General features: G+C 47.0%; 1 protein-coding gene across 1 annotated transcript in view; it reads left to right on the forward strand.

Moving 5' to 3' along the window:
* The first annotated feature begins 2,211 nt into the window (after positions 1-2,211).
* NMNAT3 (nicotinamide nucleotide adenylyltransferase 3) overlaps positions 2,212-13,520 on the forward strand; it is a 116,479-nt gene continuing 105,170 nt past the window's right edge. Inside the window, exon 1 of the mRNA XM_079921525.1 lies at positions 2,212-2,968. The gene's annotated coding sequence lies outside the window, so the exon portion shown is untranslated. The remainder of the gene's footprint in view (positions 2,969-13,520) is intronic.

Genomic DNA, 13,520 nt, shown 5'->3' on the forward strand with positions numbered 1-13,520 from the left:
CCCAGCCTGCAGTCCCATCATGATCTGTCCAAAAGCAAGTCTTCCAGAATGTCCTCAGGTCACACTTGTAGGCCTGAGACAGTATGCAGAAGGCGCTTCATCAGGACACCATTAGGTGACAGAAGGAAGCTGCAGAATAGTTATAGCTTGATCTCCTTTGGTTACCACATTTATATGCCTAGAACTAATTTGTAAAATGTTCAAAATGAGCTAACCTGTCAGTTCCAGTTTTTCCCTTTAGAGACCTCCCTCCTTCAGCTCTTTCTTGGGTTGCATAATTCTGAGCCATGTTCTTTACATGTTCTTTGCTTTCTAGAATTTTCCTGCAGGATCAAGCTCCAATTATTTGTAACAGTAGCTGCCTTAGTAATGCATCTTTTATTGGACTCCCAAATAAAACACTTGCACTTGAATCCTTGTCTCAGGCTCTGCTTGGAAGGGACCCAAACTGAGATGTAAAATCCTCCTCCTTCCTGAGGCAGCATTACCTGGCCACTTCCTTGACTCTAATGGCAGATAGGATTCAGGACAAATAAAACTTACCCATATAAAAAAGGTAAAAAAAAAATTATCCCTGTTATACCCATGATCCAGTAGCCCTGTGTGCCCTCAAGCAAAGGGCATGACTCTCATGTAGATAGTCCCTTATCTAGAGTATTAGGAGCTAGTTGTCTCCCCTGAATGCATTTCTCAACCACAGCATTTTGCCCCTCCTTGATTTGGGATAAGTGAAGTTATTATGGTTATTATGTGAAGTTCTTACCTCCCACCACTAGGAGGCACCACTTCACACCCGGGAAGCTAGGCTTCCTCCTAAACCAAGCCTTAATCTTCACTATCCCAGGGAAAGAAGCATCCCTTGCATGGAGAAGTCATTGCCCATCCCCCTCTTGCTCTCTGTGTCCAGCCTCTCCTTCCCTGGGTCAGGGCCCTGACTCAGAATGATTTAGTCCTTGATTTGAACCCAACCTGTGGTACCAATGCTACACACAGATTTTAAGCCCCTAACCTTTTTCACAAGCCTCCCACCCTGCTGGGAGACAAACCGTGTTATCAATAAGAGACCATCCAAAGATCATTATCCTTGAATGTTTTAAAATCTCAGAGTAGGAATGGCCTTTCTAAGTATGATACAAAATCCAGAAGCAATAATAGGAAAAGAGCAATAAATTTGACCACTGTTTAAAATTTCTGAGTTGTTAAAAAAAAAAAATAGGGCTGTAAAAAAGGAAAAAAAAAATCTTCATGCGTATACCTATGAAGCCACTTAATCCTCCCCCAAAAGTTGTTGCCTCCAATTTCGCAGAAGGATCCTGAGGCTTTGGAGAGGTAAAGTGACTTTGCCCAAGGTCACCTTGTTGAGGCACATTTCACACTGTAAGGGAGTCACTTCTGATTATTGGGAGCTGGACGAGGGAGGAAGGAGAGGAAGCAGGAGAGACGCAGGGCAGAGCGGAGGAAGGGGAAGGACTGAACTCTCAGGAGAGAAGGGGTGTCAGGGAGGGTGTGGACACCGCTTCTTGAGTCTGAGTAAGCAGAGGTGGACCAGCCCCTTCACCTGTGCACTTATTGGGTGCTAGCTGTGTGTCCCCTGTGCTGATTCAGGAGGGGACAAGGAAGGGCCCTCCTAAAAGTAGAGACGGTATGCCTGTCCAGCCAAGGTCATGGGAGCACTGTGAGAATCTGGTGATCCTGCAGGGGTCCAGAGCCAGCTTTACAAAACACTCCGTACTAAGAACCTGTCACGGATGCTAGGAAAAGCTGGGAATGAGGTGTGCAGCAGTCACAAAACCTTGACATCACCCTTGACATCTCTTTTTTTTTGCACACTTCAGTTCACTCCATTAGGAAATCCTATTGGCAGAAACTGATGCATCTTGACCTTCACCGCCCCTGTAAGGACTGGAAGTTATGGAGGGTTCTGGGTGGGCAGAGGAGGCCAGGCCACACTGGGGAAGCAAATTCAGGAAATAAATTACCTGCGAAGATCTCAGAGGATACGGACCTGAATCTCCAAGGCCCCAGCATTTTGTTGTGATTGCGTTTTCCCATTCTAAATAAATTTTCATTTGCAAGGCTTGATTCTGTAGGGCTTTCTAAAACAGCCCTCCTACTCCCCTCCTCCCACAATTGCATACGCTTCAGGACCCAGAAAGCCTTCATCCACTCCTGATTTGAGGTCTCAGAGCTCACCAGGGCAGGACTTGAGAACAGAGGTGTAAACTTGTCAGGAGAGAGAAGGCAGGGCCGCAGGAAGAGAGTAAATCCTCATCGAACATGGCAGAAAGTCAACAGATAACTCAAGAAATCTCTATGTAAGCTTATTTTTTAGCGACAAGCAGGTAACCACTAGCTGAACTCAACGGGGTAAGTGTTATAAAGGACTCCGTGGTGGGGCGCAAGGGAGAGGGCTCTGTTGCTTCCATTATAAGAACATGTAGGTAACTTTATTTTCTAAAAAGTGCTCATGCATTACTTATATTTTTTAATTTGCTCTTTAAAAAGAAGTAAAAATAAAAATAAGAAATAAAGCGGAACGCAAAACATAGAAAAATAAAATGCAAAGGCGCACACAAGCCAGGGAGTGGGAGCAGAAGCGGGGGTGGGGGAGTGGGCGGGGCTTGGCCAAAGGGGCGGGGCGTGGGACGCGGTCTCTTTAGGGCCCGCCCCCGGCGAGGAAGTCGGGCGCCGCGGTTTCTCTCTGACTCCGGCCGCCTCGGGGGAGCCGTTGCAGTGCAGAGTCTAGTTCGCCTTAGGCCCTCTCCCCACCTCGGGGGTAGGAAGGGCAGGTGACTGACTGCCCCACCGTAAAGGGCGGTGCGTGCGGAGGCCTGGAGCGGTCCTCACCTGGCCTTGGGTGCGGGGCCAAGCGCGGGCGAAGAGCCCCGGTTTGGCGCCGCCGGGCCTACAGTCCCCTACGGTCCCCAGAGGCTCGCCGAGTGCCTCTGCGGAGCCGCGCGACGCGCAGGTAAGCGCAGCCAAGGCCGGGCCTGTTCAGCCCGCCTTTGCCCTGGTGGGCGCCCGCCGAGACCTGGCCCGCACCGCACCGGGGCGACAGGTGGCGGCGGGGTGCGGAGCTCGGTAACCCGTCTGGGTCGGATGAACCCCAGAACTCCTCCTGTCTACAGCCGGCGCCACCCGTTCTCGCCACAGCGTTATCGACCTAACCGCAGCACCCCTGTGGCTCAGACCCGAGCCCATCTTCAGCACTCGAGCCCTCAACAAATGCAAATAAGGATCCACCAACTCCTGCATGCCGTTGAGTGCCCGCCACTGGGCTCAGTGCTGGGGGGTACAGTGCGGTCCAACGAACGTAGTGCCCACCCCCCGTGGAGCTCGCAGTCTGGTAAGAGAGACCCAGAGCAAATAGGTAATCTCCACATGTGAGTGTAAAAGTTAAAACTGAAAGATCTGTGAAGATAGGAAGTGCAGGGTGCTGGGAGAGCATTTAGCCGGTGGTCCCCATCTATAAAGGATGCTGGAGCTCACACTTCAGTATGAATGGCAGGGTCCCAAGGTGGAGAACGATGGAGTAAACACACTTGTTGGGAGAGAGTGTGGCTTGTTTGAGAAAAGGAAGGTCCTGCCCACTGAAAGCAGGGAGCAAAGCAAGTTTCCTAACTTCCTCCTCTGTACAATGGGACTGTTCCTCCCCATTGACGATTGAGACTTTGCGTGTAAATGACTTAGTGGTGTTCCAAGGGTGCAGTAAGTGAAGTGAAGGTGAAGATTTCTGTGGATGGATCAGGTTGTAATCTGGGCCGAACGCAGGGTGCTGCCTCTGGGCACTCACTCACTTCCCCTCTCCTGGAGTCCTGTCTCCTTGTCTGAGTAGAATCTCTCAAACAGCTTGTTCTCTAAAATGATGCCTGCTTTAGTCATTCATTCTTAAAATATTTAACTGGTGCCCACTTTACACTGGCCTTGCCCTCATGGAGCTCATGCAGGGTGGGCCAGGTGAAGTACACTGGTAGTCCCAGCCGTGGTGCTCTGGAGCCCAGAGGAGAGAGCATGATCCAATGGCCTTGCCGGAGAAAGCCTCCTGATTCCGTCAGGGCCAGGTATACATTTCCCAGAAAGGCTCACGGTGCCAACACTGTGAATCCCCTGAGAACATAAGGCTCACACTCCTCCGCTGAGCATGTTACTTCCTTATTTTTATTGGTGGCATCACCCCCCAAAACTGGCCAGAAAACTCCCAAGAGGCAGCAACCCTACTTGTCCCTTGCTGAGGACCCCCAGGGATTTAGGAGAGGTTTGGAAGCTTCAGAAAACACCTGGCTGGTGACTGCTTGTATATTGTATTGACTCGGTTTATACTGTTGGTGGAAACTGAGGATTTGCTCCATGAAAACAGGCCGGGAGGCCCAGAGAGTGGAGAACACAGTTGAGAGAAGAGTCTGGCACTGTTTGTGAGTAGGGGTTAAAAAAAAAAAAAAACAGAGGACAGCAGAGGACAGCAGAGGACAGCTGGGGGAAGAGGGGGAGAGGGCAGGCTTTGTGCAGCCACTCTGTTTCCCCTCGCAGACCGTGGCAATACCACCTGCAGAGAGCAAAAGGAGAGCGATGGGTTAGGCAGTCACAGACCTGGGTTCAGGTTCTTATTTGTTACTTCCCAGCTCTGTGCCTGGCCCTGGGCAGGTCACGTATTATCTGATTGTGCAAGCTTAAGACAGTGCTTGGCATCTAGCTGGCCCTGAAGAAATGTAACCTCCCTCCGTCTTCCCCTAAATGAACTAAACTAGGAGTAACAATAGTGCCTACCTAAGAGGGTTATTATGGGGATTTAATGAGTTAATGTACCTAAGATACATAGAGCAGTGCCTGACATGTAGAAGTTACTGCTGCTGTTGCTATTGTTATTATTCCTTATTCTGGGTAAAAATTGGTGAAACAAGGCAGGCAGAAGATAGGAGGTGGGGGTGAGAGGTTGGTTCTGAGGAACTGTGCAGGGTGATTAGTGGGGGAGTTGTGTTATCTGTTGGCAGTGGTTTTACCGGAAAGCATCAGCCCTGGCAGGAAAAAGCGGTGTTCTGGGTGATAAAGGGCCTCTTGGGCTGCCAGGCTGTCAGAAGGCCTGAAGACTCAGGCCAAAGAAAACACAGCAAAAGCGTGGGGGAAAAACTAGCGTTGAAAAAGATCCAACGTTGTCTTGTTTGGGTTGTCCCTAACCCACAGCTGGGTGTGGGTCCCCGGTGAGGAGCTGCCCCTGCGCCATGCTGACCCCTGCCCTCCTATGGATATGGTAATTGCCTGAGACCGGTCCAGGAGCTGTGGAATCCAATTCTGTAAGCCCTGTACCTAGCAGAATACTGGGCCCATAATGAATGCATGAAAGAATGAATGAATGAATGAACAAATGAACAAAGGAACCTAAACCCACAGATCAAATTTCTCAATGTGTAAGTGTGCTGTTAAAAGAAGGGAGTATGGGGCTCCCCTGCTGGCGCAGTGGTTGAGAGTCCGCCTGCCGATGCAGGGGACACAGGTTCGTGCCCCGGTCCGGGAAGATCCCACATGCCGCGGAGCGGCTGGGCCTGTGAGCCATGGCCGCTGAGCCTGCGCGTCCGGAGCCTGTGCTCCGCAACGGGAGAGGCTGCAGCAGTGAGCCACAAAAAAAAAAAAAAGAAGGGCGTATGAAGATAGGGAGAGAGAACTAATGTTTTTAGGCCCTGGCTAAGGGCCAAGCATTTTCATGTATGTTGCAGCTTAGTGATGAACACTGCAGCTTTGGAGTCAGATGAAGCTGCCTGTGTGACCTCACATGCATGACAGAAGCTCTCTGAAGTACAATTTTGCATCTGTAACCTGGGACTCATTGTCCCTCATTTGTAGGGCTGTTATGAGCAGTCAGTAACGCTCGTATATAAGTGTGTGGTGTGCCGTCCTCAATGCACAGCGCAAGGTCTGGGAAGTACTCAGTCTATAATAGCTGCTGCTCTTATTATTATATTGATGAATCTTCCCAGTGCTGTCCACTGTGATGAGGGAACGGAAGGCCACAGACACAGATGGGTGGCGTTGATTCTGAGCTCTGTCCCGTCTGGAAGCAGAGGTTCTCTGCAGACGCTAACCAGACAGCTTTACGTGCATTTCATGCATTACTTAAAGCACTTGACTATGTGAAATCGTAAAAGGAAAAAAACTGCAAAATTATAATTTATGTGTCTTTCAAGTTCAGGTATTTTATCATCTAGATAAATCTTCCGTGCATCTATGTTAAACCACTTTGGGCTGTCGAAGCTTTTAAATAAAGTGGCTCATCCTGACCAGTGTCTGTCTTTGCTCGTTTATCATAGTTCCCTTGTATAGACAGACAGATCCCATTTTGCAGGGCAGGCCTCAGGACGGCAGCTCCTGCCCCACCGTTTTAGCTGTGTGGTTCTGCTAAATCACAGTGGACTTGTGATTCCCTCATCATTGTCTCTCTTATGTACACATAGACCCACAGCACCAATCTTGGAACTAGGAATAGAAAGGTGTTCTGTGGCTAGTGTGAATCTGGGGAAATCAACTCTGGGGAAATCACAGGTTCTCAGTGATGGGTTTGGGGGGTGAAAACGCCTTGGATGAAGGTGGCAGCGTCTTCTAGAAGTCAGGGCTGTCTGCCCTTTCCACCCAGGAGTGCCATCTCTGGGTCTGGCCTACCACCCAGTAAGGGTCTGATCTGCATCCCTGTGCCTTCCTGCTGTCCCTGTCTCTGGCCACATCTGCCCCGAAAGCTGGAACCCCTGCAGCACCTGTAGGGAGGGGCACAGCCTATTGCAGGGAAGCCTTTCCGAAACAATCCTGCATTCCCATGGTCCCACTGGGCACCTCTGCTGGGCATCACTTTTCCAGCTGCCCTGGCATTACCTCCTCTGTGGGCTGTGAACGCTTCCACAGCTATTGGATTGAGCACCCCTGGTACCCAGCACCATGTCTTGTTCATTATCCTCCCTCCTTCTCTCCCTTCCTTCTGTACATTCTCAGGCAGTGTCCTGGGGATTAGAATGCTGAGACAAAGTGACACAGTCTCCACCCTCCTGCGGCCCAAAGACATCATGAGACAGATTATTGATAAAGACAGAATTAAGCACATGACCACACACACAACGTCAAGTTATAAACCAGATTAACTGCCATGAATGAGAAGCCTGGCATGCCTGGAGAACGCATAAAAGTGGGGTAGATATAGAGATTTTGTCAGTATTGATATAGATAGAGGGGGCCCGGAAGTGTTGGTTGGAGGCTTATACTGAATTATTTATGTACCTTTGAAGACTGTTGGATAGTATTTTTCTGTGAATTGTGGCAAACAATATTTTATGCGGCCAAAGTAATCTTATGAGAATGTGTACTTTAAAAATCACTGAGCTTTGGCTTCAAAATGGGAAAATAATGCTAATGCTTCAGTTTCCTTAACCCTTTAGAGGTACAGAGCCCCTCCTTGGATGTTGTCTCACTGGGTGTGCTAGCTTTCAGAATCTCTCATACTGGCTGGCGGCAACATACAGGTGTCCAGCTCACCTGGGGTAGATCGGGCATGGTGGGCATTGAGGCCCTCTCCCTTCAGAGTAACAGGGACCACCAAGAGCTTATATTTTTTCTCCTTCTTTGATATCTCTGGGCACATCAGGCTGAGGTTCTGGCATAGATGTTATGACATTGTGTCTAGAGACCTGTCATTTGAGGGGCAAGAAGGGCAAAGCTGACTGTTCTTGTCCAGGTGTGTGGAGGACACCTGTCTGCACGCAGCTGAGGGAGGGCGGAATAGCTGGCAGCGACCTACCCCTTCAGAGCCCCGCCATCCCAGCGTGGTCCCTCGTCAGGAGCCAGCGTCCTCCGGAGGCACACCACGCCTACCTTCAAGCCCAGTCAGTTCCTCTGAGAACAAAGAGAAAATCACACTCAGAGTCCAGTTTTAAATAAGACATGATCCAAACAGCCCCAGGAAGCATTCTCTCTCCATGACTAAATATTATTAGAGAGTTATTTTATTTATTTGGCCAGCGCTGATGACAAAATACATCTTCGATCCCCACCTGTCTCAGAGGTAGACCTTATTACAAGAGGTGAGCTGCTGTCTGCCCTGAAGCAAAGGAAGGAAAGTCGCATCGCTGTGCAGAAATTGAGCAGGCCTCCGCGCCAGTCTTGGTGGGGTTGGGCTTGACCACAGTATTCTCAGGGTACAGGTCTAATAGGCTTGTAATCGTGTGACTCTGAGCCATGGAGAAAAGAAGTGGCTCTGGAAATCTGCCTTCCATAAGGCTGACACACAGTGACGGTATTTACTGCCTCTAGGAAGTGCATGTTAAGGGGTAGGTATTTATGAAAAGGGTTCTAAGGAGTAAATGTGCCCATCAGTCAGCCAGGAACATTTTAGAGCTCCTAAGATGGTTTTAAATTAGAGCCAGTCTTCCTTCCTGCCTTCCGCCTTCCGTCAGCAACCCCCTCCCTTGCTTCCTGTTGTAAAAATGAACTGTCAAGGCAGGACACAGCCCAGGTAGGAGTGTGGGAACTCTCTTGCAGAGTTCACGTATTCAAGGCAGATGTGTGAGGGTTAGCGCCTTGATTCTGGTCCTTCCCACCTAGTTACCGCACTGGGAAGACAGGAGTGTGGAGCAAGGCTGAGCAACAAGGTCAACCTAATTGCCCCTAACCACGGCCACCAGCTGCTCTGCTCTCAGCCAGTCTGCTCGCCAAAAAGGGTGGGCAACTGGCGGGGGGGGGGGGGAAGAATGATGAAAACAAGTGATGGAAACTAAGCTCAATTGGGGCCCAGTAAGTGGCATATGGGAGAGAATGAATGTCAGTGTCAGGGAATCCCACCAGGCCAGGTAAAGAGCAGGCTTTAAAAGGCTAGCAGTTTCTCTGTGAGCAGTTGATCATTAGAACAGAATGCCTGTTACACGAATTAGTGTGTAGGAGTCTAACTTGAAATTATGTTTGACCTTCAACTGTTCATTTTAAAGATCAGAAATTGGTGTTTATTGCACGAACCCTAGACTTAGTATCAAAGACTGCTTTGCTTTTTAATTCTCCCATCGGGCCTTCTTCTATGTGACTTTTTTTAAAATTTAATTTAATTTTTTTTAATACAGCAGGTTCTTATTAGTTATCTGTTTTATACATATGATTGTATACTTGTCAATCCCAATCTCCCAATTCATCCCACCACCCCCCGCCCCCGCTTTCCCTCCTTGGTGTCCGTATGTTTATTCTCTATATCTGTGTCTCTATCTCTGCCTTGCAAACCGGTTCATCTGTACCATTTTTCTAGATTCCACATATATGCGTTAATATATGATATTTGTTTTTCTCTTTCTGACTTCACTCTGTCTGACACTCTCTAGGTCCATTCATGTCTCTACAAATGACCCAATTTCGTTCCTTTTTATGGCTGAGTAATATTCCATTGTATATATTACCACATTTCTTTATCCATTTGTCTGTCGATGGACACTTAGGTTGCTTCCATTTCCTGACTATTGTAAATAGTGCTGCAAAGAACATTAGGGTGCATGTGTCTTTTTGAGTTATGGTTTCCTCTGGGTGTATTCCCAGTAGTGGGATTGCTGGGTCGTATGGTAGTTCTATTTTTAGTTTTTTAAGGAACCTCCATACTGTTCTCCATAGTGGCTGTATCAATTTACATTCCCACCAACAGTCCAAGAGGGTTCCCTTTTCTCCACACCCTCTCCAGCATTTGTTGTTTGTAGATATTTTGATGATGGCCATTCTGACCGGTGTGAGGTGATACCTCATTGTAGTTTTGATTTGTATTTCTCTAATGATTAGTGATGTTGAGCAGCTTTTCATGTGTTTCTTGGCCATCTGTATGTCTTCTTTGGAGAAATGTTTATTTAGGTCTTCTGCACATTTTTGGATTGGGTTGTTTGTTTTTTTAATATTGAGCTGCATGAGCTGTTTATATATTTTGGAGATTAATCCTTTGTTGATTCGTTTGCAAATATTTTCTCCCATTCTAAGGGTTGTCTCTTCGTCTTGCTTGTAGTTTCCTTTGCTGTGCAAAAGTTTTTAAGTTTCATTAGGTCCCATTTGTTTATTTTTGTTTTTATTTCCATTTCTCTAGGAGGTGGGTTGAAAAAGATCTTGCTGTGATTTATGTGAAAGAGTGTTCTTCCTATGTTTTCCTCTAAGAGTTTTATAGTGTCCGGTCTTACATTTAGGTCTTTAATCCATTTTGAGTTTATTTTTGTGTATGGTGTTAGGGAGTGTTCTAATTTCATTCTTTTACATGTAACTGTCCAGTTTTCCCAGCACCACTTCTGTGTAACTTTTATGATGCTATTGGTCAACCTCGTCTTAATATTTTTTGTGTGTGAGAAAGAGGATGCCAGTTTCTGTTACCCGGTTTATATTTTATGACTAATCCAAGGACTGTAGATGATGAAAGTAGGGGGGCTTCCTGTTTCAGATGTCACTGGATTGCTACCTTTTGCTTCTGGAATTCTGTCTTAAGAAAATAATTTGAACATTGGAAAATGCCACTGTATGAAGATGCATCATTATTTATAATGGTGGAAGCTTAGAAGTGACTTGAATATCCAGTATAGGAGGGTAGTCAAGTTACAGAACACCAGGTTGGTTGAATATTTAAAAATAGGAAGATTAGTAATGAGAGAAGTCATTACCCGCTCAGTGAACAGAATACTGTTACATGAAAGATGTGTTCAGGAAAATGGTCTATGAGGGTTGCCTCAAGGGGACAAGAATTGCATTTGAACAGTGGAACAATGGATAACTTTCTTCCATATTTTAAACTTTCTATACTGTTTTATTACTCCTGTAAAATCTTTTTTTAATTCTAAAGCGAGCCAAGTTCAATAATGATCTTTACGCTGTTTGCAATTTTAAGGTGACTGCATTCGTGGCCTTATCCTGATTAAATCTTTTACTCAGCAGTTTCTGAGGCCAGGCTTCGCTCCCTGCCTCAGTGTCTCTGGTCGAGGGACATCCTCTGGGTCCACTGGCTGAGTGGCCAGGAGATGTGCTCCCTCTGGCTGTGTAGACTTAGAGTCTCAGGGTCTTATAAGTTGGAGGAGGCTACTGCCCCTCCCTGCCCTGCAGCCTCATACCCTTCTGCCAGTCTCTCTCATCCCTGTTCCCCACCTAGTCCCCAGTGGTGGGGTAGGGATGGGGCGGTTTGGGTTTGCAACCTTTGGGGGCTTCATTGGTAAAGTTTCAGCCAACTCTGCCCCCCGGCCCCAAACACACACTCACTCCCTAAGTCAGCAGTTGCCTGGGGCGGCCCTACATCACTCTGGCTTCTTGTCCTGCTTAGGCCTCGGTACTCCCGTACCTCAAGGGCCTGGGTTTTGCATTCTTGATGCCAGCTCTCCCAGTGTCGGCCCTGTCCCCCTCCATCCTCTGCTGCCCAGTGCTGGCAGGGGCCTAGTGCTTGGCCAATGGTACATCCTAAAGCAGCAGTTCTCATACTCAGCTGGCCATACGTTGGGAAATCATGGCATGTGTCCTTATTTGAGACAAGGATTTGAGTCTGTGTGGTTTATTTGGAAGGAAATCCCCAATAAAGAAGGGGAATAAGGAAGAAGGGAAATGAGCCAGAGAGGCACACCATCGAGCAGGTCACCAGCGTGGACCACTGGAGTTTAAACCTGCTGGGAGTTTCCGGCAGCCAGCGTGTAGAGCACCCATTCCAGAACTGGCCTCTCCTGGGGATTGGCGGCTGGGTATATACACACCCTTGCGATCTGTCATCGGTTGAGCAAGGCTCCTTAGGGGAAGCGAATTCTCTGCGACTTCCGGCAGCTTCCAGCCACCAGGTAAAGCACCAGGGCAAAGGGATGCACGTGCTGACTCACCGAAGACGCTGGCTTGCTCTAAAACAATGAGTCCTGAGAGCTCAGGGCATAGCACGGACAGCGTCTGCTGTGCCGTTCTTCCCTAAACACCATGAACGTGATCAGTGCACTAAACTGAAAATAACCAAATCCATAATTCTGTGCTGAATCAGACCTGTTTATACTCAGTTGAAGACTACCTTAAGAGTAACCAACCCTCAAAGTTTATGAAAACTCATGGGAAGAAAACCTTAGATAAGAAGAATATTACCACTCTTTTCCCTGTGAGTTGGGCTAGACTACCAATATTTGATTTAAGTGGCAGAACACTAATATTCTGCAGCCATGCACTTTGAGACCCAACACTTTAAAAGACGGCCTGAGTATATAATAAGAGTTATCTTTATTTTGGCAATGTTTCCCCCTCTCTTGTAGCTTGATTTTTTTTCTGTTATTTTTCAAGTGTAATACATTAAGATGACCTTAAAAGAAAAATTCATTGGGAGAAAACATTGAACCTCATTTGTATCAACCCATAATTGTGTCTCCAGTGCCATGTTTTAATATTAATGCTGGATTCACCGTACTGACACTGATACCAGAGGATGGGAGAGAATGTCTGTAGTTATGGCTTTAGACACTGTGATAAATGTGTAGATGATTAATGATAAATGTTTTGTAGTCATTGCCTTTATATAGAAACACTCCATCTCCAATTAAAGATTTAGTAAGCACTTCATCAAAGTATCTGTTAACAATTGAGGAGTATAATATGGTTGTGCTGACATTTCAACTTAATTCACTCTGTAGTTTTGAGTCCCAATCCATTTTATATGCCTGTTTTTTTCTATGCATGGAGGAGGAATAATGGTAGAAATTTGGGGGCATATTGCAGATTCTAGAAACATTACCATGTATTTATTATTATTGTCTGTTGGCATATTTGTTACTACAAATGAAGGCCTTACTCCAAGAGAAGATTTAAAATTGTTCATGTAGCAAGCTCAATAGGATTTAGTGGCTAAATCTCATATGCTTTGAGTTATGGGCATTTTAGTATTTGCAGAGAAGGGCATTCATTCAAGATCCCGGCATTTTAGAGAAATGAGGCCATTTCCCTTTAAGGCATGGTTAAATGTGCGTTCCATAAAGACCGGGATGGCGGATGCTTGGTGCTAGTGCCCTATTCCTGTGTCCTGTGCACACAGCAGACGTCACTCCCTGATACCCAAGCCTGCATCCTCCTCTACAAAGTGTTCCCTGCAGCCACTCCAGCTCATCAGTACTGGCTGACTAGATGAAGCCTATGGACGCCCCCACCTTTTCATTGGCCTTGCCATTACTGTGCATGGTCAACAAAACAAAGGAATCTTTCAGTCTCTCTCTAAAAAAAAGGACCAACTCAAGAGGTAGTTTTTCCTCACCTTGTGCTCTTCAGTCGCCTCTTTGTTGTGCAGACGGTATCTACTCAATTTGCTAATGTTTGTCTCCCTTGTTTCGTTCTATTATATGCATTTTGATTTTTCCCTGTCTGCCTTCTCCCCTCTAATGTTGCTCAGAAGATACAGCAGGGAGCCCCCAATTATTTGCTGTTTGGTCTCATCAAGTTTGTTTGCAGTGATTTATATTGATGGGAATGCATTGAGATTTTCCCGTTTTTCCCACCACTTCAGGAAGACTACTCTCCTGTAGAGAGGTCACCAGTGACCTCTG

The sequence above is a fragment of the Stenella coeruleoalba genome, assembly GCF_951394435.1.
Source record: "Stenella coeruleoalba genome assembly, chromosome: 5".
NCBI classification, from domain to species: domain Eukaryota; kingdom Metazoa; phylum Chordata; class Mammalia; order Artiodactyla; family Delphinidae; genus Stenella; species Stenella coeruleoalba.